At 41.2% G+C, this 26,864-nt stretch overlaps 1 long non-coding RNA gene across 1 annotated transcript in view; it reads left to right on the top strand.

Annotated features, from left to right (window-relative positions):
* Positions 1–26,864, top strand: part of LOC105728561 (uncharacterized) — a 183,804-nt gene that overhangs the window by 132,705 nt on the left and 24,235 nt on the right. The window contains exon 8 of the long non-coding RNA XR_010343816.1: positions 21,707–21,782. This is a non-coding gene — a long non-coding RNA (uncharacterized LOC105728561). The remainder of the gene's footprint in view (positions 1–21,706; positions 21,783–26,864) is intronic.

Below are 26,864 nucleotides of genomic sequence, written 5' to 3'. Positions count from 1 at the left end.
TTCGGGAGTGGGGCTGCTCCAGCCAGGAAACAATGTCAGCTTCACTGGGAAAGTCTGCTGCGCTCTCTTAGCTCCAGCAAAGCCAGGAGCTGCCAGGGAGGCCCGCTGTGTTCTCCTAGGGCTGCAGTCTCTCCAGGATGTGATGTTTAAACATCTCATGGGGTTCTATGTGATAACAGCTGTCCCTTTCTCTGTCTCTGGGTGGAGCCCCTTTCTTCTGCTAGAGAAGAAAACTTGTTTATTCCAGGCTTCTTCATTCCTCAGAGAAAGTCAAGAGAGTTGCATGAAAGCAGCAAAGAAGGACTGTGATTAAAGTTTTATAAAGGCTAGGTGCAGTGGCTCATGCCTGTTAATGCCAACACTTTGGAAGGCCAAGGCAGGAGGATCACTTGAGCCCAGGAATTGGAGGCTGCAGTGAGCTATGATCAAGGCGCTGCATTCCAGCTGGGTGACAGAACAAGACCTTGTCTCCAAAAAAATAAAATTGTAGCTGCAGTATGTTTTGATCAAATGAAATCTCGTTATGAACTCTAAGAAGGAAAGCACATCTTTAAAGGAATTCTGGCACAATAATTTTGGACAGCATTTTTGCAACACCTAATAAAGCTAAAGAAACACGGGCGCTTCGTATGACCTCGCATTTCCACTCAGTGGTATATCGCTAGAGAATTGTGTCTCAAACTTCAATAGGCAGATGAAGAAACTGGAGATCTTATTAAAATGTAGATTCTGGTTCAGGAGTTCTGGGATGGGGCCAGAGAGCCCGCATTTCTAACCAGCTCCCAGGTGAGGCTGATGCTGCTGGTTCTCTGATCACACTTTGAATAGTGAGGCCCTAGAGAACTGTTTTTTAAACTTTTTCTTTTGGCTGTGGCTTCCAGTGAGAAATATATTCTACATTGCAATCCAGTACATACTTATCTATAATTGAAACAAAAATTTTATGAAGCAATACTAACCCTTAGTATGTGATGCGCTCTAATATTAATCTTCTCTTTTGAAGATAAAACCCCAACGAAAAACAACAAAGCAGGGCTGACCATAAAGCCACCAGAATGATTTTATTATTCGCTAGTGGGTCTCAAGCCACACTTTGAGAAACAGGACCCTAGAGAAATTCTCATACAGTATAGCCAGGAGGCATGAAGTTTCACTGATGCATTGTTTGTAATAACAAAAGAATTGGAAAAAAACGAAACAAAACAAAAACCAATAACCCAAAATGTCTGTCCATAGGAGTGTATATCAGTACACCTGTGATCTGTGCACACAGCAGAATAGTGAAATTGAATGAATTCGAACCACATAAATCGGCGTTTATCTTGAAAACGATGTAAAGCAAAAATTCAAGGGATCCTTTGGCAAAGCATACGGGTTATAGGACACCATTTATATACAGTTTAGAAACAGGTAAGAGAATTCTATTTGTTACTTAGGAAGTCATACATATGTAGTAAAGGTATAAAAGCTCATGAGGGAATTATTAACACCAAATTCAGGAGAGTGTTTGCCTCTTGTGGGGAGAGCGGAGTGGGATCGGGGCGCCTTGGGGCTTCATTAATATACGTAAAGCTACATTTCCCAAGATGGGTGATGAGTTCATGGTGCTCATTATATTAGCCCCTATCCTTTTTTTGCAGGCATGAGGCATTTCATAACAGTTACAATTTAAAAAAGAAAGCGAAAGAACAGGAGTTGTTGGGTTCAAGTCTGTAGGAGGCTGTATTTGTTTTCTAGAGATAGCATACGTTACCAAAAACTTGACGGCTTAAAACACCGGACATTTATTATTTCACAGTTCTGATGTCCAAAAGTGTGAAATCAAGGTGTGTTAGTAGGGTTGGAGGCTCTGATGGCTCCAAGGGAGAATCGGTTCCAAGCTTCTCTTGTAGCTTCTGGTGACTGCTGGCAACGCTCCACATTCCTTGGAGAGGGGATTCATGACTCCAGTCTCTGCCTCCATGTTGACATGGCCTTCCCTCTGTGTCTCCCATCTCCCTCTCCTTTCTCTCTTTTTTTTTTTTTTTGAGACGGAGTCTCACTCTGGCGCACACACTGGAGTGCAGTGGCACGATCTCAGCTCACTGCAACCTCTGCCTTCCAGGTTCAAGCGATTCTCCTGTCTCAGCCTCCTGAGTAGCTGGGACTGCAGGCATGTACCACCACCCTTGGCTAATTTTTTGTATTTTTAATAGAGACAGGGTTTCACCATGTTAGCCAGGATGGTCTCGATCTCCTGACCTCACGATCTGACTGCCTTGGCCTCTCAAAGTGCTGGGATTACAGGCATGAGCCACCATGCCCAGCCTCTCCTTTCTCTCATAAGAACAACAGGCATTGGATTTAGGCTCCACCCTAAATCCAGTATGATCTCATCTGGAGATCCGAAACTGTTACATCTGCAAAGACTCCATTTCCAAGTACGTTCACATTCACAGGTACTACAGGTCAGGCGGTGGACACATCTTTTCAGGGGACAAAATTCCACCCACTACAGGAGTATAAAACTCTGTCCATTCAACTCTTCTCTCTCAATATTATTATGATGTTTTGCTTATGCAGGATTTCTCAACCTTGGCACTATTGACATGGGTTGAATAATTCTTGGTTGGGGGGGCTTTCCTGTGCCCTGAAGGATGGTTAGTAGCATCCTTGACCTCTACCCATTAGATGCCAGTTGCACCCCCATGCCCACCAGTTGTAGCAAGCAAAAATGTCTCCAGATATTGCCATATGTCTCCTGGGTGTAGGACCAAGATAAAATACAGGATCTTCCATTAAATATGAATTTCAGATAGACAATACATTTTTTTAAGTATATTGTAAGTATTGCATGGGACATACTTATATTAATAATTATTTATTGTTTGTACTGGGTAGCCTGTTGTTGTGTTGAATCTGGCAACCCTAGCTAGGGGCAGAGATACCCCTGGTTTAGAACCACTGGTTTAAGAACCATGATTACAAATTCATATTCCTGAATTGCTTGCTCTGCTCACAGCTATGCCAAGTTCTGTCCATGACTTACTGCATTTACCTTTTGCAAAAACTCTGAGAAATAGGTGATACAATTATCTCCAGCAAATAAGTAGAAGGGTTAACTTTTGAACCCGAATCAGTGTTTTCAAGTTGGGTAGGGATAGCAGGGTGACTGATTGGCAAGCTGTGAACGTATTATGTGCTTGGGGGAAATTGGTGCTGATGTCTACACCACCATTGTAAGAGGTACTAGATGAAAGAGAATGAGAACCGCAAAAGGGGAGGGCTAGAAGAGAAGGTAGGAGGCTCTAGGAGGAGCTGCTTGTTGAAGATGGGATATTACGGGTGATCCTGGGTTGTGAGATCTTTTACCAAGAAGAGAAGCAGCTGAGTTGTGAGCTGTGGTGGGAGGGTCACAGCGTTTGGCAGACCTGGATTGGAATGTTGGTTCCACCACTCAGCATGACCTTGGGTAGATGTTGTAGAGATAACAGTATCTGACATTTGTGCACTTGGTGTGTGCCAGGTCCTGCTCTAAGTGCCAGCCCTACATAATCTCATTTAATCCTCGGAGGATGCCCTTAGGGTGGGTCATTTTACAAATAAAGATGCCAGGGTTTAAGAGAGGTTAAGAAATGTGCCCCACATTGCAAGACCATTCTCCAGGTTGTGTTAGACCAACCCATTTCTCACTGGGAGATACACCATGGAATACTATGCAGCCATGAAAAATAATGAGATCACGCCTTTTGTGGGAACATGGATGGAGCTAAAGGGTATTGTCTTTAGCAAACAAATGCAGGAAAAGAAAACCAAATACTGCATGTTCTAACTTATAAGTTGGAACTAAATGATAAGAACTTATGAACATAAAGAAGGAAACAGCAGACACTAGGGTCTACTTGAGGGGGAGGGTGGGAGGAAGAAGAGGAGCAGATAAGATGACTGTTGGGTGCTGCACTTAATACTTGAGTGATGGAATAATGGGTACAACAAACCCCTGTGATGTGTTCAGCTACGTAACAAACCTTCACATGCACCCTGAACCTAAAATAAAAGTTAAAAAAATAATTGTAGAATGCACTGGGAATGCAACATCTTGAGCTAGGGCAGGACTGGCCTTAACAGTTTAGTCTCTCTTCCTGACTCTTCCACACATAGTACATCCTTCAGTGCTTTAGCCCAGTACGTTCTTTCTCCCCCGGGGTATAAAGTCCAGGGCAGGCTGCTTCCTGAGGTCCTTCATCGGTGGTGCAAATGGGGCATACACAGACAAGATTCCATTTGCCCCGGGCAGCGTTCCTAAAGATCCCATGAATCCTCAGTTTCTGTTGTCTCTTGCTGCCCATCTGTGCGTAATTAACCTGCTTCATGCAACTTGTAGGTGTGAATGTTGTGCCTCACCAGACTTAGGCAACTGGTAATTAGCACACAGTAAACCTGCTTCACACATATCATGAGCTAGTGAGGGGCAGAACTAGAGCTCCCACAGGGACTGCTGGACTCCGGAGTCCATCTTTTGAAATCGCTGTTCTCTTTGTCTTCCTTTGACCCCTGCTAAGTCTAGTTTCCTTCTCTCTCCAATAGTAGAAACAATCCTTCCCTCTTATAGTTGTTCTTTTATTTATTTATTTTGAGATAGAGTCTTGCCCTGTCACCCAGTCTGGAGTGCAGTGGCATGATCTCGGCTCACTGCAACCTCTGCCTCCTGGGTTCAAGTGATTCTCCTGCCTCAGACCCCTGAGTAGCTGGGGAACTACAGGTGCATGCCACCACTTCTGGCTCATTTTTGAATTTTTAGTAGAAATGCAGTTTTACCATGTTGGCCAGGCTGGTCTTGAATTCCTGACCTCAGGTGATCCACCAGCCTCGGCCTCCTAAAGTGCAGGGATTACGGGTGTGAGCCACTGCACCTGACCCCCTTCTTACAGTCATTCTCAGGACTAAATGAGTGAGTCTAAATCACAGTGCCTCGCACAGTTACTGGCACTTATTACTATTAAGGGAGCGGGAGAGAGGCCTAAAGCTGTGGTCCCTCCTGCCCTCCTCACAGGCTATGTGTGTTTATCAGGGACACTATCTCATGCATCCTTTTCACTTCATTTTTAAACTAAAGTACCATGAGCACTTATTGTATTCTAGGCATGGTTCTAGACCCTAAGCACGCAGTAATAACTAAGACACGACTGGTATCGTTAGAGTCTAGTGTTTCCCCACCAAGCCTGGAGCCCATAGTAGGTTCACGAGAAAAGCCTGCTGAATGAATGAATAAAAGAACCTAGAGAACAAATGAGTTCTGCCTTCCCAGCAGAGGTGTGGATTCAGCTGTGAGAATTGCCAGGGGCTGGTCCTGGGATAATGGATTAGCATTGTCTTCCATTAAGGGTGATTTCATCCATCTGAAGGATGGAGATAATAATATATTCCTTGCAAGGCTGTTGGGTGGCTTAATTAACTAATATTTATAAAGTGCCTTCAAAGCCACAGATGAAAAGCAAGGTGAAAACGCCTTGCGCTATTGCTATTAATAATTTACTGTGCCCCTGCGCTGGGTCTTTTAGATGTGTTTCTTGTACTTCTTGAAAAAGTAGCACCTAGTTTTGAGATAATTAAACCCTAGATAAAGATCATCTGCTTTTCCAGTATAGCAAAAACAAGCCCTTTTCCTCTTTGCTGGGCTGCTGCATTTTCCTCGTATTCAGGTGAGCTACCTTGTTGAGAGACTTTCTGTCTTTGTAGCTATCATTTAAGGTAGGCATTTTAACTTAAAATCTTCTTGGGCCTCATCTGGGCCTATGAAATTGTTAGAAAGGTCACAAGAGCATCAGCATAATTAGCTGTAGATTTGCATGTAATTTTCATATTATTTGCATGCCCTGTCTTGATCTGTGGGGTTAAATATTACTTGATATCCAAAAGCTTTGTCATTTCTGTTTATACCATCATGGAAGTGGCAAAGACCTCAGATCATACAAGGTACTCATCCCCCCAGAACCATTTTAGGGATGGGGAAAGGACATTTGTTAGCCCTTACTACATGACTGCAGATGCCATTTTATTTAATCCACTGCTTCTCAAGTTTGCTGTACTCTGGAATCACCCAGGGAGCTAAAAAATACTGATGCTTATGCCCCATGCTCAGAGATTCTGGTGTGACTGTTCTCGGGGTATGGGCAGCCTTAGCATCAGGAGCTTTGCAACTTCCCCAGTTGATTCTAAGGTGCAGCAAACACTGAGAACTACTTATTTAATCCTCGTAAGGAACCCATGAAGGGGTGCTCTCCAACCGATGCTCAACCCATGAGATCTGGAGAGTTAGGAGAAAGTCATTCATTATTATTAATGTTACTAGCCGATCGCTCTGGCACTCACATGCCAAATTCGGTGCTAAGCACATTGCGTGCGTGTTTAATTCTTACAATGACTCTTTCAGTCAGGGATTAATAGGTTGCTTTTATAGATGACCAAATGGAGGCACGAAAAGCAGGTAATCTGCCCAAGTTCTCTCAACTGGCAAGAGACCACCTACAGGGGAGAAAAGACTGCATGGAGGAGGATTAGACTGTGTTAGGATTTGAATTTTGGTTCACACCTTATGCAGGGTCCAGCTTGCATATTCCCTGAGGATCCTACGTTTTGTTTCTCCAAGCTTAGCATAGAGCCGGTTTCCTGGCAAGCACCTAGAAAATACGAAGGGGTGGCATGGAGTAATTAGGGTCAAGGAGTGGACGTTCCAGGCAATAAGGAATAAGACTCTTTAGCTTGGTGGGCCTGTTCTCCCCCACCATCTAATATTTATTGAGCTCTGTTCCAGAGACACAGGACAGACAAGGGCTATTATGTAGCATCCATCATTTGGCAGCCAATACAGGAGTTTTGAATTAACCTGCAGAAGTCAGGCAGTGCTGTTTTTTCTCTGTAAAATGAACTGAAGGTTATGTGAGGGAATAGTCAGCTTCTGCACACTGAAGGGAAGGATGGAGACTTTTTTTTTATTAATTTGGAGGACTTTTTTCCCTCTTCTCATGTGGGAGGTGGCAAGAGAAAGGGAATTTTATCATGTTCATCCAGCCAAATGTGCTCCCAAATGGTGTGGTTTGGTGCTATGCCATTCAAATATAAATTTGTTCATTCAGCTGGGCGCGGTGGCTCATGCCTGTAATCCCAGTACTTTGGGACACTGAGGCAGGCAGATCACTTGAGGTCAGGAATTCGAGACCAGCCTGGCTAACATGGTGAAATCACATCTCTACTAAAAATTCAAAAATTAGCTGGGTGTGATGGTGGGCACCTGTAATTCCAGGTACTCTGGAGGCTGAGGCAGGAGAATCACTTGAACCCGGAAGGCAGAGGTTGCAGTGAGTCGAGATCATACCACTGCACTCCAGCCTGGGCAACAGAGTGAGATTACATCTCAAAAATAGATAAATTCATTCATTTAATATTTTTTGAGCTCCTGCCAGGTGCCTAGCACTATTGTAGATGATGGGGACACTTTAAAAAATGAGGCAAAGCCCCTTTATCCATGGCGACATGAACGATGAGAAGCAGATCTGGAGGAATTATGTTCTAGGCAGAGGGAAGAGCAAGCGTAGACCCTGAGATGGGAATGAGCTTGAGGGTGCGGGGAAACTCTTAAGGAACAGCAGGACATATGGTGACTCACAGAGGATGAAGAGGGAGAGGGTCAGAGAGGCGGGTAGGAGGCAGATCACACCATGTCCTGTCGCCATTAGGCATTTGAAATTTGAATGTTACTCTGAAGGACATAGGAAGTCATTGAATGTTGTCTTTTTTTTTTGAAATGGAGTCTTGCTTTGTCACCCAGGCTGGAGTGCAGTGGCGCAATATCGGCTTGTTGCAACCTCCACCTCCTGGGTTCAAGTGATTCTCCTGCCTCAGCCTCCCAAGTAGCTGGGATTACAGGTGCCCACCACCACGCCTGGCTAATTTTTGTTTTTTTGGTAGAGAGGGGGTTTCACCATGTTAGCCAGGATGGTCTCAATCTCCTGACCTCGTGATCTGCCTGCCTCGGCCTCCCAAAGTGCTGGGATTACAGGTGTGAGCCATAGCGCCCAGCCTAGATGGTTTTAAGCAGGGAAGCGACATAATCCAACTTTGAAGGACCCACTCTGGCTGGTGTTGGAAGAATAGATGGGGACAGGAGTGGAAGCCTGGAGCTGAGTTAGGAAGTGTTGAAACAATCCAGGTTAGAGATGTGGCCGTTTTAACCAGAGGGCAGCAGTGGAGATGGTTAGACGTGGAGGCATTCAGCGTGGAGAGCTTGCAGGACTTGCTGATTCATTTACTGTGTTGATTGAGAACAAGAGAGGAATCAAGGTTGATGCCTGCCTTTTTGGCCAGAATAGACTGAAGTATTATCTCCTATAATGGAAAAAACTGAAGGAGATGCAGTTCACAGTCAGCTAGATCTGAAAAACATCACCTATTGTATTTTCTTTTTAGTAAATTCACAGTAGCATATTACAGTTCTCAGACGCCCTGCATTAAAGACATCTGCTTAACATTGGCTAACCCAGTGCTTCCCAAAGTTATTTGATCAAGCAGTTGTCAGCCTTTGCCCCGCAGAACATGTGGTCAGATTCTGCAGACTTTCCTTCAATAGCATCAGTGTTAGCATGTTTGAATCTTCTGTGTGTGTGTGTGTGTGTGACTTTGTCGGCCTAGGGTGGGGAAGTGACTTGCAGCTCTGCAGTGTTCTATATTCTGATAGATGTGCTCTTACTCTTTCCACCTCCAAATACTTCCCCAAATTCAGTCACCATCTTCTTTCATCTAACTAGTATTCCTGCCTCCGGCCTAATACAAGCATATCTCCGCACCAAATTAGAGAGCGAATAGGAAAAATCTGACTGTGCCACACCCCTGTGTAAAACCTTCAGTGGCTCCCCATTGACTTCTGGATGAATACCAAATACCATATGGCTTTGCCATATGCTTGACAATATGGCTTCTGCCTGTCTTCCCAGATACCCTTTTGCTCTGTGTTCCAGATAAATGGTACTTTTTTTTTTTTTTTTGAGATGGCGTCTCACACTGTTGTGTGGTGCAATGGCACCATCTTGGCTGACTGCAACCTCCGCCTCCCAGGTTCAAGTGATTCTCCTGCTTCAGCCTCCCAAGTAGCTGGGATTACAGGCACCCGCCACCACACCCGACTAATTTTTTTTGTATTTTTACTAGAGATGGGGTTTCACTATGTTGGCCAGGCTGGTCTCGAACTTCTGACCTCATGATCCTCCCGTCTTGGCCTCCCAAAGTGCTGGGATTACAGGCATGAGCCACCGTGTCTGGCCTAAACTGAACTTTTTAAAGCTTTTGTGTGCTCTCTCACCTCTGAGCTTTTGCACATGCTCTTCCCACTTCCTGGAACTCTGTCCAACCTCCTTTTACTCAATCTTTAGGTATGATCTTGCAGAGCACCTTTCTTGGAAAAATCTCCTGATTTCTCATGATTGAGGCAGGCATTCCTTCTTTGCGTTCATGATCTCTTTAGCTTTTATAGAATTTATCACGTGACATTTTCCTTTGTCTCTTTCCTGTTGACAGTTGAGTTCGATGGCAGCGTGGCTGATTGTCTTGTTTCCCATTATAATCCCCAGTGCCTAGCACAGTGCCTGGCACAGAGGCACTTGGATCCTTATCAAACCCAAGCTACTGACAGTTCCCTGTTCTGCTTTTTAGCAGGATGTCAGCATCCTGATCTGGGAATATTAATACTATCACAGAGCTAGGAGGCTCAGAAGGTCATTGCATCCTTCTGTCTGTCTGTAAGCTTAATCCTGCTCAGAGGCCATCCATGATTTGATGGTCTCCTTTTATAGATTGGGAGGCTGGAGGTCATGGAACAATGACCAGGAGGACACTGATTCAATTCAGCAAGCCTGTGCTGGAAGTTCAAAGATGAATAAGACATTGTTCATGTCTTGGGGAGCAGCAGACAGGGAACTAGATTCACGAATAAAGTTCAGGGAAAAAAATGCTGAAATAGAGATTTTTGGAGCATTTTATGGGAGTATAGAAGAGGGAACAATTAACATAGCCCTGAGCCAGTCAAGAAAATGGAAAAGCTCTAGGAGAAGAAATCATACTTAACCTTGACTTTCAGGGGTGGCTAGGAATTTTCCAGCGAGGAATCTAAGGATGAGAGTGTGAAAGGAGGATGCTCAGGGCAGAGGAAGGACATGGAGATGTGAGGGTTGGTGGCATATTTGGGGACCAATGAGTCATATGCCTATAGGATCCAGGCATGATTGAGGCTGTGTATTACTTAGGATGCTTTTGCCTACGAGTAACAGAAAGCTCTGCCAGAAAGGGTTCAAATATTAGGAAAGAAATACGTTGCGTCACTAGAAGTCTGGAGGGAGGTGATTCCAGAGTGGCTAATTCAGTAGTTCAGCTAGGTCCCTAAGAACTCAAAGTTTTTCCATATTTCCACACTGGCATTCCAGTGAATTAATGTGAGACTGTGTCCTCTGTTGATTTTTCTTGTTTTAATCAGGGAGGGAAATATATCCCAGAGGACCCACCAGCGCTCTTCTCCCCAAGTCCTGTTGGGCAGGATTGTATCACATGCCTAAACCTAGCGAGTCTCTGGAGAGGGATGTGTGCCCGCCATGATTGACTTAGGCTAATTAAGATTCACACCCACACCCAGGGTTGGGGAAGGACACCAGTGCATGTGGCTGCTTAATAGATGACACAATCCCAGTCTGTTAACAAGAGGTGGGAGGTCACTAGGATAGGCAGCCAGTTTTGCCACTAAGACCTGGAATACCTGAGCTTTGTCCTGACCTCTGGCCCAGTGTTGCCACGTGGGAAGGGGCCTAGTGTTGTTAGACCTTGCAATTCTTTTTCTCTTTGAGATAGAGTTTCACTCTTATTGCCCAGGCTGGAGTGCAGTGGCGCGATCTCGGCTCACTGTAACCTCTGCTTCCTGGGTTCAAGCGATTCTCCTGCCTCAGCCTCCTGAGTAGCTGGGATTACAGGCATGCGCCACCACGCCCGGCTGATTAGAGACAGGGTTTCATCATGTTGGTCAGGCTGGTCTCGAACTCCCGATCTCAGGTGATCCGGCCGCCTCGGCCTCCCAAAGTGTTGGGATTACAGGTGTGAGCCATTGTGCCTGGCCAGCCTTGCAATTCTTAAAAAATAAAATCCAGCACTGGAGATTTTCATGCAAAGTCTTGTGATTTCTAAATGTCGACAACCAGTTCGGGTAAGAAACAATTCGTTTAGTCCAAATAAAGTGTTTGTGGTCAGACAATCAGATACATTTACAGTCTAAAGGGAAAGACTTCTTTCAGCAGGATTTCAATTCTCTTCCCCACTGCAGAAATGAACGCCGTTAGCAGTGTACCTGTCATTCCAGACCTTTTGTTTTTCTCTGAACTTACATATGCTAAGTATACATGGATAGTTTTGTTTTCTTGGTGTGTATTTAACCTCGGTGGGATCTTACGATGCGTATTGATTTACAACAAGCGCTTTTCAGTTAACAATAGGATGAGTTCATGTCCTTTGCAGGGACATGGATGAAGCTGGAAACCGTCATTCTCAGCAAACTGACACAATAACAGAAAACCAAACACCGCATGTCCTCACTCATAAGTGGGTATTGAGCAATGAGAACACATGGACGCAGGGAGGGAAACATCACACACCAGGACCTGTCCGGGGGTCGGGGGCTTGGGGAGGGACAGCAGGGGGGTGGGGGGCCTAGGGGAGGGATAGCATGAGGAGAAATGCCTAATGTAGATGACAGGGTGATGGATGCAGCAAACTACCATGGTACGTGTATACCTATGTAACAACCCTGCACGTTGTGCACATGTACCCCAGAACTTAAAGTATGGAAAAAAAATAGGGTCTCAGAGATCTTTCCATGTCAGCGCATAGAGATTCATGAAAGACAGAGGATTCATGGCAGTTGTGCCTGTTTAGAATACACTGTTCCATGGCAGTGCAAGTGACAGGTGGTATTCCCCAGCACTAGACGGTGGTACAGCGAGAGCTGTGCTGTCCAGTACGGAGGCCACTAGTCCCACGTGGCTGTTGAGCATTTGGAATGGGTCTAATCTCAGATGAAATGTGCTGTGAGTATAAAATGCACACTGGGTTTCAAAGGCTTCGTATGAATAAAAGGAAGTACATTATCTCTTTTATAATTCTTCACAATGTCACAGGTTGATGTTCTATTTAGGACATATTGGGTTACATAAAATGTATTATTAAAATTAATTTTGGAGCCAGGCATGGTTGGCTCATGACTATAATGCCAGCACTTTGGGAGGCCGAATAGGGAGGATATCTTGGGCCTAGGAGTTTGAGATCAGCTTGAGCAACATAGTGAAACTCTTTCTCTAAAAAAAATTAACAAATTAATTGCAGTAGTTTCTTTTTACTTCTTTAATGCAGCCAATAGAAGGTTTAAAATAAAAGATGTATCTCACATTTAATTTCTACTGGTCAATGCCAAGAGCTAGACTGTGAGGCCAAGGAGGGGAGAGACCTTAGCTCCGTTCTTTATCCCTGAACCTTCAGTCTCTAACAAGACACCTGACATGTGGCAAGTGCTCAGTGAGTTTTAATTAATTAATTTTATTTTATTTTTTGAGATGGAGTCTTGCACTGTCACCCAGGATGGAGTGTGATGGCATGATCTCAGCTCACTGCAACTTCCGCCTCCCAGGTTCATGTGATTCTCCTGCCTGGGTCTCCCGAGTAGCTGGGATTACAGGTGCCTGCCACCACGCCTGACTAATTTTTTGTATTTTTAGTAGAGATGGGGTTTCACTATGTTGGCCAGATTGGTCTTGAACTCATGACCTTGGGATCCACCCACCTCAGCCTCCCAAAGTGCTGGGATTACAGGTATGAGCCACTGCACCTGGCCTCAGTGAGTTTGTATCAAAGAAGTCTGGACATGTAAGTAATACAAAGGTTTATAGTTTATGAACTTCTTCAGTGATTAGTTCAGTATCCAATTATAATATCTCTGTGATTTCTTGGGCTTTACTAATTTTTTTCTGCAGATCTTTAGGAACTCTTCCTTTTTTTTTTTTTGTACGTGTCTCAGATAATGATTTAATTTAGATTTAATAAGCCAGTTATTATAGGTCAATTAAGTGCTGCTTTATGATTTAAAACCTATTTATCCAGATTAACAGCCATTAAATGGTTTTATCACACCTCTTTTTGGTTAATATTGTTTAAAAATATTTTCAGTTATTTAAAGCCTCATTTTACACCCACTGACACTTAAAATAAGTTCTTTAAGATAACTTGCCTTTGAAAAAAATCCTTAGTCATTTGCAAACTGATTTATTATGGAAGAATAAACAATTTACTAAAAAGCAAAGTACATTTAAGGGTTCTACAGACAATTAATACAAGGTGATGAGCGAGTAGAAAAAGTTGACTGAACAGTGAGCTCACATTTAAGCATTACCGTATTTTTTAATAACAGATTTATTGAGATATAATTCACATGCCATAAAATTCACCCTTTTAAAGTATACAACTCAGTGATTTTTAGTATATTTACAGTTGTGTAACCATCATCATCATCTAGTTCCAGATCATTTCCATTGCTCCAAGGTGGAACCCCATACATATTAGCAGTTAGTCTCAATTCCTTCCTCTCCCCAGGCCCTGACAACCGTGAATCGACTTTCTGTCTCTATAAATTTGCCTATTCTGGACATTTCATATAAATGGAATTCTACAATATGTAGCCTTTTGTGTCTGGCTTCTGTCATTCAGAATAATGCTTTCAGAGTTCATCCTTGTTGTAGCATGGATCAGCACTTTTCTTTCTTTTTTTTTTTAAGATGAAGTTTTGCTCTTGTTGCCCAGGCTGGAGTGCAATGGTGTGATCTCAGCTCACAATATCCGCCTCCTGGGTTCAAGTGATTCTCCTGCCTCAGCCTCTGGAGTAGCTGGAATTACAGGCATGCACCACCATGCCTGGATACTTTTGTATTTTTAGTAGAGACGGGGTTTCTCCATGTTGTTCAGGCTGGTCTTAAACTTCTGACCTCAGGTGATCTGCACACCTTGGCCTCCCAAAGTGCTGGGATTACAGGTGTGAGCCACCACGTGCAGCCAGTACTTCATGTTTTCTATGGCTGAGTAATATTCCACAATAGACCACGTTTTGTTGATCCACTAATCAACAGGTGAACTTTTGAGTTGTTGAACAGTATTAGTCTTTTAAAACCATGCAGCTTACAACATAAATCCCATATGGTAGGTATGTGGCTACTAATAATCACTAATATTTGTTGAGCACTTATTATGTACTAGGTGTTGTTCTAAATGTTTTGTATGTTTAGTTCATTTAGTTCTCACACAACCATATGAGAAAGGGGTTCCTGTTACCCACATTGTTCTTTGGAGGAAATTGGGAAATAGGAACATGAAGTAACCTATCTCAGGACACGTAGCTAGTAAGCAATTGAAACCCAGAAAGTCTGACTTCAGAGCCTGCACTTTATTTTTCATTAAAAATTTGTCATATAATAAAACTGAGTTTTGCAGGGCAGGGGAACAATATACAGTTCTATGACTCTTAACACATATATGAACTTGTGTAACCACCACCACAATCATATAAAGAACTGTCCAATAGCCCCAAACTGTCTCTTCTGTTCTTCCTTCATAGTCATGCCCTCCCCATCCCTAACCTTTGGCAACCATTGATCTGTTCTTCATTGTATAGTGGTTTCTTTTTCCCTGAAAATATCATATAGGTGGAATTATGCAATATGTAACTTTTGTTGTTGAGACAGAGTCTTGATCTGTTGCCAGGCTGGTGTGCAGTGGCGTGATCTCGGCTCACTGCAACCTCCATCTCCCAGGTTCAAGTGATTCCCCTGCCTCAGTCTCATGAGTAGCTGGGACTACAAGCACATGCCACCATGCCTGTCTAATTTCTTGTATTTTAGGAGAGATGAAGTTTCACCATGTTGGCCAGGATGGTCTTGATCTCCTGACCTTGTGATCCGCCCACCTTGGCCTCCCGGTGTGCTGGGAATACAGGTGTGAGCCACCGTGCCTGGCCGCAATATGGAATTTTTAAAACTGACCTCTCACTCAGAGATGGGACCCACTGAGATTCATCCAAGTTGTTGCATGTAATGATAGTTTTTTCCTTTTTATTGCTGAGTAGTATCCAGTTGCATAGATGTGCCAGTTTGCTCATCATCCAGTGTTATTAAAGTAAATTTTAATTGAGGTGTAACAGCCAACTAGACTGTGTTCAAATTATATGTGTACAGATTGACATGTTTACGAAGTGAGCAAAGCTGTGTAATCACCCCCCAGATTCAGAAGCTGAACACTGCCAGTGCCCTAGATGGTCTAGGGTGCTCCCTTACAGGTGACCTTACTTCTTATCCTTCTTTCTATCACCACAGGATAATTTGACCTGTTTTTGAACTTTATAGAAATGGAGTCATATAAAATGTATTGTTTTAACCTTCTTTTGGCCAATATTATATTTGTGATTTTTTTTCATGTAACAGTAGTTTATTCTGTCTCATTGCTCAATAATATTTCATCTTTTAAAAATATGTCACAATGTATTTATGCTACTAATAGTGGACATTTGGGTTGTTTCTAGTTTTGGGCTTTTCTGAGATGATAGGGTGTGTGTATGTTTGGCGGTAGTAGATACTGCCAAGTATTTTTCTAAAGTGAATGTATCAATTTTCACCACACCAAGAGTGCATGGGAGTTCCAGTTGCTCCACATTGCTAACAACACTTGGCAATGTCATTTTTAAAGAATCAAGCTAATTGTGGGGTGCAATTCCTCATGCCTGTAATCCCAGCACTTTGGAATGCTGACATGGGAGCATCAGCTGAAGCCAGGAGTTTGAGACCAGCCCTGGCAACGTAACAAGACCTTATCTCGACAAGAAAAAAAAAATTAAGTGTGGTTGTGTGTGTCTGTAGTCCCAGCTACTTGGGAGGCTGAGGTAGGAGGATTACTTGAGCCTAGGAGGTTGAGGCTGCAGTGAGCCATGATTGCAGTGAGCCATGAGTGAATCAAGCTACTTTGGCAGGTGGACAGTGGTGTCTTACTGAAATTTTTATTTATGTCTTCCTAATGACTAATGATATTGAATGCCTTTCCTTATGTTTCCTGATTATTTACACATCCTGTGTGAAGTATCTGCTTGAGCCTTTTACCCATTTAAAAAATGGATTGTCTGTATTTTGTTATTGGTTTGTATATAATGCATGTATTTTAAATATGAGGCATTTGTTAGTAATATGTATTACAAATATTTTCCTTCGCTTGGGGTTTGCCCTTTTACTCTCTTATTGATGAGTTTTTAATTGGGGTGAAATAAAAACATATATTTATTATTTTAACCATTTTAAAGTGTACAATTCAGTGGCTTTAATTAGACTCACAATGTTTTACGAGCATCACCACCACCTAGTTCCAGAACTTTTAAATCACCCCAAGAGGAAACAACATACCCATTAAGCAGTTATTCCCCATTCCTTTCTCCATTCAAGCCCTGGCAAACGCTAATTGCCTTCTGTTTGTATAGACTTGCCTATTATAGATATTCCTTGTAAATGGAATAATACAATAGGCTTTTGTGCCTGGCTTCTTTCACTTAGCATAAAGTTTTTAACATTTATCTATGTCGTAGCATGCACCTACTTCATCCCTTTTTATGCAAGACTGTAGTAGAGAACCGCAAATGAAAACCACAAGATATTACATCACACACACTAGGAAGGCCATAAAAATAATAAAAAGAAAAATAACGAGTGTTGACGAGGATGTGGAGAAGCAGAGAAATTGGAGCTTGCAGGCACTGGTGGTAGGGATATACAGTGGTACCTTCCACTGTAGAAAATGGTGTGGCAGTTTCCCAATATTTCGTTGATTCGTTTGATGAGTAGAAGTTCTTAATTTTAATGAAGTCAAATTTATTGGTTATTTTACTTGATCAGTGCTTTCTATGTCCTGCTGGAAAAAAAACTTTGCCTATTTCAGGTTTATCTTTCAGAAGCTTGATTATTGTACCTTTGCATTTAATGATACTATCCACCTGGAATTTAGTTTTGTATGAAGTGTGAAGCAAGATTCATTTTTGATTCCCAAATGGACTTCCAATGACCAGCCACCAGGTTTAAAAAATACCATCTTTCTCTATTGTACTGCAATAGTGTCTTTGTCATAAATCAAGTAACTATATATTGAGGATCTGTTTCTGGACTCCATATTTTTTTTACTGAATTATTTGTCTATCCTTGTACCAGTACCTTCCACTATCTTAATTACTATAGATTTATCATAAATCTTAATATCTGGAAGGGTAAATCTTGTAGCTTAGTTTATCATCAAAATCGTCTTGAATATTCTTGGCCCCCTTTGTTTCCATTATAGAGTCAGCTTATCAATTGTGACAGAAAAGAAACCCACTGAGATGTTGCTTGGAGTTTCATTAAATCCATAGATCAATTTAGGGAGAATGACTTCTTTCCAATATTGAGCCTTCTACTCCTAATTTACTCCTGTATTTAATTAGGTCTTGTATCAGTTAGGGTCCAATGAGGAGACAGAAACCAGATTAGTAATTTGAACAGGGAAAATGTAACATAAAAATGTGTTAACTAGTCTAACTAGTAAAAAGGTGGATAACTACTTAAAAAGATAGAGGAGGACCCTAAGGGTATAAAAAGAGCAACTGCAGAAAGCAGAAAGGGATAGTAAGTAAGTGAAGGTACTTAGAAACTTAAAAGGGCCTCGGTTCTCACTGCTAAGGCTGCAAGAGTTCTTTGGAGAACATGCAGCTGCCATTACCAGTGATGAAAAAATAGGAGGATGTGGCCCACCATTGAATGATGGAGAAGGTTGCCCGAAGGCCTGAGCCAAAAAGCCCGTCTGCAGGATTTCTGATGTAGTGAGTAAAAGAGGTAGCAATGCACATCCTTACTCATTCCCAACCATGGAGAGAAATTTTCAATATTTCACCAGTACGTGAATGTTTTTGTTGGCTCTATTTTTTTTTTTGGTAGCTAGTCTTTATCAAAACTAGTCCTAGGTTGCTAAGATTAATCCATAAATGAGTATTGAATGTTTCACATGCTTTTTCTCATCTGTTGGATTATTCTATGCTTTTTTTGTCCTTTATTTAATAAATGTGAAAGTTACATTAATTTCTTTCAAATGTGAAACCAATTTTGTACTCTTAGGAGAAACCAGACTTTGTCATGATACAGAATCCTTGTTATTGCTGCATTTGATTCAATAATATTTTGTTTAGGATTTTTGCATTTGGATCCATGAACGAGACTGGCCTATGATTTTCTTTTCCTTGCAATTTCCTTGTCAGGCTTTGATATCTGGGTATTTGTATCAAGGCTATGCTGACTTAAAAAAATAAATAGAGAAGTGTTTCATTCTTTTTCTATTTCCTATTAGAGGTTGTGGAAGGTCAGCATTTTTTCTTTTTTAAAGGCCTCAAAGAATTCACAAGAGAAGATATCTGGGCCTGGAGATTAATTACAGATTCAATTTCTTTAATAGATACGGAAGTATTCAGATGTTTTTTCTTGTAACATTCAGTTTTTGCAAGGTGTGTTTTTCTAATTTGTATGCTTCATCTCAATTGTCAGATTCATTGGCATAAAATTGTTAATAATGTTCTGTTATTATCTTTTTCAACACCCATAAAATCTTCTTTGGCATTTATCCATTTTATTAGCCTTTTCAAAGAACAAATTTGGGGCTTTGTTGATGTTCTGTATTGTAAGTTTGCTTTCTATTTTTTTGATTTCTGCTTTTATGTTTATTATTTTCTTTCTTCTCTCTTTGAGTTTGATTTGTTGTACTTTCTCTAACTTCTTGAGATGGCTATTTCTATCACTGATTTCCATCCTCTCTTCTTTCCCAGTTTATCCATTTAAAACCATAAGTTTTTGTCTAACCAAAGTATCATCAGTTCAAAATATTTCCTGATTTCCTTTGTGATTTCTTATTAATTTCCAAGCAGATTTAAAAATAAAAAACGTGTTTAGTTATTTATCATTATTAATTTCTAGCATAATTGCATTGTGATCAGAATATATATTCTATGTATGTATGTATGTATGTAGATATTTATATATATATATTTTTGAGACAGGTCTTACTCTGTCACCCAGTCTGAAGTGCAGTGTGCAATTGTGGCTTACTGTATCCTTGAACTTCTGAGGTCGAGTAATCCTCTAGCCTCAGCCTCCCAAGTAGCTGGAACTACAGGCATGCACCTCCATATCCAGCTCAGAATATATATTCTGAATAATATCAACCCTTTCAATTTGTTTAAATTCACTTTAACAATTGCCTCAGTGTTTGATTAATTATGTAAATGTTCAATGTGTACCTGAAATATCTTTTTTGCTATAGTTGGGTACAGAGGATATTTATCTTCTGTTTCACTAATCCCCTACCCCTTTTTTAGCTGTGTCCAACCTACTATTAAACATTGTACTAAATTCTTAATTTCAGTTATTGTATTTTTGGGTTCTAGGATATACATTTGGTTCTTTTCTATATATTCCAGTTCTCTAGTAACATTTTTTAAATGTCAAATTCAGCAAGTCAAATTCATTAATTGTGCTACTTAGATCTTCTTTACTGCTACCACTTTTTGTCTGCTTGTTTTATTATTTACTTAGTGAGGTCGTTAAAATATTTAATAAATTATGGATTTGTCTACATTTCAATAAAGTTTTTGGCTTATATATTTAGAAAATATGTTAGTATGGGCATGCAAGTATAAAATTGTTGTTTTTTTCCTGGCAGATTAAACCTTCCACTGAAATTTCCCTCTTTGTGTCTGTTTATGCATCTTGTCTTCAAGTTTGTTTTCCCTGATATTAGTAGAGCTATGCCAGTTTTCTTTTGGCTATTGCTTTTCTCCTCATTTCACTTTCAACTTTCGGTGCCCTTATTTTGGAGTATATCTCATGTAAGCAGTATGTAACTGTTTTATTCTAATGTAGTCTGCCAAGCTAGATCTTTTAATTGGAATACTTAGTCTATTTACATTTAATGTAATTACTGGTATTTTTGATCTTATATCCACCATATCACTATTACTTTTTCCATTTGTTCCACTTGGGTATTTTTCCTTTTTTCTTTCATTAATTTGGACCAATCCATTAAAAAATTAAATTGGTATTTCTTCTATTAACCTGTTAGTTATATCTTTTTAGTAACTAACCTAGAAATAAAGACATGCCTTCTTTGTTTTTTGAGTCTGATATAAATCAGTATCTTTATTACTTGTAAGGATCTTTATTACTTGTAAATACTAAGGCCTATGAACACTATAAATTATTTTATTTTTCTCCTTCCTTTTGTGTTTTTAATTTTATTTATTTATTTAAATCTATGTATATTTAGAAACTCATAAGAAATTATAGCTGTGATGAATATACAAATGTTAACATTTTACTATTTATTATCTTACTTAATTTTAATCTTAACTCTTTGAGGTGGGAGGTATTTGCATAGAGGAAACCTTGTCTCAGAGAAATTATACTATTTTCCCAAAGTCACACAGTTGGTAAGCGCCAAGTGTAGAGTTTAAATCCAGGCCTACCTGGTTCAGAAGTAACCCTGACTATATGAATTGCTAAACACTTCTCACTCTCCCAAGACTTTTGTACCTTCTTTCTTTCTTTATTGACTTTTCAATCATTATGTGATACTCATAGAACGCTATGTTAATGTCTTAGCCCATTTGAGCTCTTATAACAAAACACCACAAACTGAGTGGCTTATAAACAACAGAAATTTATTTCGTACTGTTCTGGAGGCTGAGACGTCCAAGGTCAAACTGCCAGCAGATTTGGTGTCTGTTTCATAAATGGCACCTTCTAGATGCATCCTCACATGGTGGAGGGGAAGAACCCTGGTATCTGCAGCTCCTATAAGGGTACTAATTCCATTATGAGGGTTCTACTCTTATGACCTAATCAGTTCCCAAAGGCCCCACGAACTAGTGCCATCACGTTGGGGATTAGTTTTCAACAGAGGAATTTTTGGGAAGCACAGATATTCAAAGCAGTTAGATCAAGTGATTTACCTGAAAAAAAAAAATAAAGAAGAGAAACTGACCATTTATTTTTATTATCTCAAAAACAACATGTCATGCTTTTTATTTTGAGGTGGAAGAATTGTACAGATCAAAGTAGATTGGCATCTAAACGTGTTTCCCTCAAATGGCCCAGTGTGGAGAGGGAACATTAATTTGTTTAATGAACATTGACTAACTTCAATTATAAGGAGATACTTATAATCACAGCAATAACTATGATGTATGGAATACCTCCCATCCCCCATATGCCTAGCTATACCTTATCTATACCATGTACTGTATATACCTTATCTTCAATCAGGTGAACACCTCTGGGGAGTAGATATTATTATTTTCATTGTACAGATTTGGAAGCTGACACTCAGAAATAAAATAACTTGCCTTAGGAAGTTTCAGATTCAGAATTTGAACCCCTTTACAAACTGCCATAAGATTATTTTTTTCTTTTACATTGCTTAAGGTATCCAACCAGGAACATGGAAGGAATTTAATAAATGTTGTTTGCTTTTTCCAGATAAACAATAATATAGTGAACTTCTAGGAAAGAGTTGCAAAGTAATATAATGAGGCTTCTTTGTGTCTTGCCAGGAAATGTGAACAGCATCTCCAAATTGGCCCCTCGGAAAACCTCAAGTTCTGAGTTGCTATAGCTTCCAAGTGTCAGGTAAGGGTTGTGTCAGTCTCAATTGCAGGCTCTACTCTGCTATTTGCTCCAAATATTTTCTGGTTGCAAATGTTATTGATCTGACAGTTTATTTCCCGAGACACATTAGTTCCAAACTGCTGTGATATGAAAGCCTTATCCTAAGGAAATGGGCCTTGTGAATGGTTATCCCCTGGGAAGAGTATGCTGTGCTTATGGCTGGACTAATAGGATAAAGAAGTGGTAAATACAATTAGTGAGCTTGGTTGGTGATTTTCCAATAATGATGTTAGGGGTATATTATTGGTTTAGCTGTAATTGAGCTTAAGGTGATCTGGAAATGTCTAAACTGGTGTGAAAGTCATTCACAGCTTTGGCTCCGGTATGGATGTTCATGAACCAGGTGGCCTGATAATATCTGGATGTGCTGAAGCTGGGGGCTATGTTCCAGCATGGCCACTGCCACACTAACGTAGTGTTCTATGAGTATCACATAATGATTGAAAAGTCAATCATTATGTGTCTCTGAAATACTATTTGTTTTTGTTGTCACCAGTACTTCTTCACCATCTTCTATCCTCTCCTAAATCTCATCCCCATCATTATAATTTAGAGCTTACTACATATCGTTTAGCTCTCTTGTTCTCATGCAAGTATAAGTTATTTAATGCACATTAAAGTCATCTTTATTAGTCAGGATAATTAATGCTAGCTGCCACAAAAAAGACCTGAAATCTCAGTGGTAGAACAGCATGAAAGTTTAGTTTTTGCTCACATAAAGTCTGATGGATGTTGCAAGGGCTCTCCTCCATCTGGTGACTCAGGGATCCAGATTCCTTCCATCCTGTTTCACCTTGGGAGATAATTCTCTCTGGATTTCTTGTGTTCTTGTATGGTCCAGGTTTTCCCAGCTAAGGGTATTGACAAGTTATGTTCAGGGTGATTGAACAGCAAGCAGAAGACAGAGACCCTCTTCTTCCTTGAAGATATTCCAGATAATAACATCCCCTCCTCTTCCAGGAGGATATTTGCTTACATTCTAGGGTAATAAGCCTAGAGACTTCTTCCCCTATTTGCTTATTTTACAGGGTAAGAAGTCATCTGTCTCCATAAGGGAGGATGGGCAGTTCACCTCCAGCTTAACTGAAGCTCACAGGCTTCTAAGTTTAGCGTCCTGTGGTACAAGTGAACATTGTGTTGCCCAGGGAGATGGGGGCGCGGGGAGTTGGTGCTCTCACTGCCTTTTCTGTTGTAATTCATAAACGGCCTGTGTCCCTAACCTACGGATTGGTTGTCATCTTTAGTGTGTGTGTGTGTGTGTGTGTGTGTGTGTGTGTGTGTGGTGTAGGGGTGTGTGTATGTGGTATACATGTGTGCAGTGTGTGGTATATTTGTGTATGTGTGTGTTGTATGTGGCATGTGTGTATGTGGTGTGTGTGTGTGATGTTTGTATATGTTCAGTGTGTGACTTGCTCAGGCAGCTGGGAAATAGCAGAGAAAGGATTAGAACTCAGGACTGGCTCTGGGTCTTCTGACATGATACTACCTCTGGTAAGTGACATGTAAATGTGTGTGTGTATGGTGTGTATGTGTGTATGGTGTGTGTGGTGGATGAGATGTATGTGTGTTTGGTTTGTATGTGAGTATGTGTGATGTTTATGTATGGTATGTGTGGTGTATATGTATGTGGTGTGTGTGATGTGTGTTTGGTTTGTGTGTGTGTGTGTTTGATATGTTGTGTGTGGTGTGTGTGATGTGTATGTGTTTAGGGTGTGGGTTGTGGATGAGTGTGTGGGGTTTGTGTGTATGGATGATGTTTATGTATGTCTGGTATGATTGTGTGTGGTATGTGTTTGGTTTGTGTGTGTGTGGTTTGTGTATGTGTGATGTTTGCATATGTTTAGTGCATGGTGTGTGTGTATGTATGTGTGTATGCGATATGTGTGTGTATTGTGTATGATATGGATGTATGTTTGGTTTGTGTGTGTTTAGTGTGTGGTACGTATGTGTATGTCTGTGGTGTATGTGATATGAGTGTGTGTTTGGTTTGTGTGTGTGTGTGTGATGTTTATGTATGTTTTGTATGTGGTGTGTATGTATGTGGTATATGTGGTATGATGTGTGTGTGATGTTTGTGTATGTATGTTTGGTATGTGGTGTATATGTGTGCATAAACTTTAGCAGGCTAATTTGGTAGCTTGCACTAGGGTAAAATCTCAGGCCTTTCACAGTTTCAGACATGACAACAGCTTCCAGGTTTGCATGGCAGAGGAACAGAAGGTAGGAGAGACTCTGATCCTCAGGAACCCTGGATTCGAGGTGATGGATCCTTCCAGCTCGCATTCCCATTCACCAGAACACAGTCATGTGGCCCTGACCCAGCCACAAGGGAAGCTGGGAAATACAGAGGCATGCGGGTTTCTGTATCAATCATCCCCACCACATCACCTATACCTCCTCATGTCTTTTTAAGTAACTGTGCCCCTTTGTGAAAGAGGAGCAACTTAAGTCAAGGTAGCACAAATGTGGTTGATAATAGTAAGAATAAGAACTCTCCGTTGCGTGTTGTTTACCTTTCCACTGTAAATTAATAAACAAAAGCTGTATAAGTGCTTTGCTTGTGTGAACTCAGTCCTTACAATAACCCAGTGAGGATTGTTCTATTTTGTTTTGTTTTGTTTTGAGACTGGTTCTCATTCTGTCACCTAGGCTGGAGTGCAGTGGCGTGATCTCGGCTCACTGCAACCTCCAGCTCCTGGGGTCAAGTGATTCTCCTGCCTCAGCCTTCTGAGTAGCTGGGACTACAGGTGCATGCCACCACGCCCAGCTAATTTTTTTGCATTTTTAGTAGAGACGAGATTTCACCATATTGGCCAGACTAATCTCAAACTCCTGACCTCAGGTGATCTGCCTGCCTCCTGAAGTGCTGGGATTACAGGTGTGAGCCACCACGCCCAGCAAGGATTGTTCTTATTACATTCTTATCACCATTTTACAGAGGAGGGAGTGTCCAGAGAGGTCAAGTGACTTGCTTAGGCAGCTTGGAAGTGGCAGAGAAAGGATTAGAACTCAGGATTGGCTCTAGGTTTTCCGACGTTACATTACCTCTGGTAAGTAAGTGCCATGTAAATGTTAGATTTCAGAGTATGCAATCGTTGTCCAGTTTTACTGTTTTCTGACATATCACATTATATGCCTAGGGTGAGGGTGGAATATGGGGAAATGGGATTGGTGGGCAGTAGACTAGGTAGTTGGATGTGGCGAGGCGAAGGGCAGGGCATGCTATTTAGACCAGTAGTTCTCAACTCGGGGGTGAGGACATTTGGCAGTGTCTGGGGGCATTTTTGGTGACCACAGCTGGGAATGCGGGTGCTACTGACATTTAGTGGATAGAGACCGGGGTGCTGCTAAAATCCTACAATGAACAAGACAGTTGCCATCACAAAGAATTATCTATCCCCCAAAATATCAGTAGCCCTGAGGTTGAGAAATGCTGGTCAAGAAATACAGATTTACTCACTTAAGGACTGTTTACAAATGATTTTTCATCACAATGGCTCTTGGAAAGTTACACTCCTTTCCGGAGAATGATTCTTCTTTCTTTGAGTCAATAGAATGACACCCTCATCCCCCACCAAATAATACGACATAAGAAGTCATATTTTGAGAGTACAGTTTTAGGCAAAGACATGCTCACTGATGTACATGGAACAGTTTCTAGTCAGAGAATATTATTACAGGTGGAACACATTTGAAATGTATGCACGTTTAGATGAATCCAAATGTTTTGCTTTGTACACATGGGACAAATGAGAGACATGAAGAGGTCACATCTCCTGCAACTTATTTAGACAATTGGGTACATGTGCTGTTTCTTTCTTTCTTTCTTTTTTTTTTTTTGAGACAGAGTTTTGCTCTTGTTGCCCAGGCTAGAGTGCAATGACGCAATCTTGGCTCACCGCAACCTCTGCCTCCGAGGTTCAAGTGATTCTCCTGCCTCAGCCTCCCAAGTAGCTGGGATTACAGGCATGCACCACCACACCCAGCTAATGAGGTTTCTCTGTGTTGGTCAGGCTGGTCTCGAATTCCCAACCTCAGGTGATCCACCTGCCTTCGCCTCCCACAGTGCTGGGATTGCAGGTGTGAGCCACACATAACTTTTAATTTTTATATGCAGCTTAAGCATAGGATAAGCATGGACCCCCCAAAAGGTTGAAAAGTTTGTAAAGAAAACAGTGCAGAAATAAGAATCCACCTTTTAAAGAATGACTCCCTTGTGCCCTTTTCCATCAACCTCTACCCATTGTCAAGTCTTCTCTTTTTCCTTTGATGAGTACATAAACTCATCACATTACACTTTATGAGCAGACTGCATTTATTTACTCTCCAATTGTTATTACTTGTATAAACTCATTCTCACTGTTCAATGGATGCATTTTTCTATCTGTGAGGATTGTTTGAGTGTCTTGAGTTGGGAGGGAGTGCATCATAATTTCTTCCCTAAAAATGTTTTAAAAAGATATGTTTTCATTTAACAGCTTTTCACTTGGGCTCGTGAAAAGCCCACAGCTCGGCAAGCATATGGCAGGCTTTCATTTTCAGGAAGAATGAAAGTTGTCAAGTGAGGGAGAAGTGCACAGGATGAAGCCATGTGCCACCTCCTCCTCTGGTTCTGAGATGCCTCTGCTGTCACCAAGCAGAGCAATCTCTCCTTGTCCAGAGTTATTATTTCCTTTGATAATCCAAGTAGGGCAAGGCCAGCTTCTTCTCACTTCATGCTCTTACCCAACTCCATGAACATATATCCTTCCCCCTTTACAAGGGGCTGCGATTCCAGATTGCAAGACAGAATTTTTTTTTTTTTAATTTTAGGTTCTGGGGTACACGTGAGGATGTACAGGCTTGTTACGTAGGTAAACGTGTGCCATGGTGGTTTGCTGCAATATCAACCCATCACCTAGGTATTAAGCCTAGCATGCATTAGCTACTTTTCCTAATGTTCTCCCTCCCCCCACCTCACCCATAACAGGCCCCAGTGTGTGCAACAGAGAATTACAATACAATTTATGGGTAAAGAAAAGGCTGGTTATGGGTTAGCTAGTG

This window comes from Aotus nancymaae, unplaced genomic scaffold (genome assembly GCF_030222135.1).
Source record: "Aotus nancymaae isolate 86718 unplaced genomic scaffold, 86718_ANA_hifiasm-v0.15.2.pri h1tg000021l, whole genome shotgun sequence".
NCBI classification, from domain to species: Eukaryota; Metazoa; Chordata; class Mammalia; order Primates; family Aotidae; genus Aotus; species Aotus nancymaae.
Note: the sequence above shows the minus strand (reverse complement) of the source record. Positions and strands in the feature narration are given on the sequence as shown.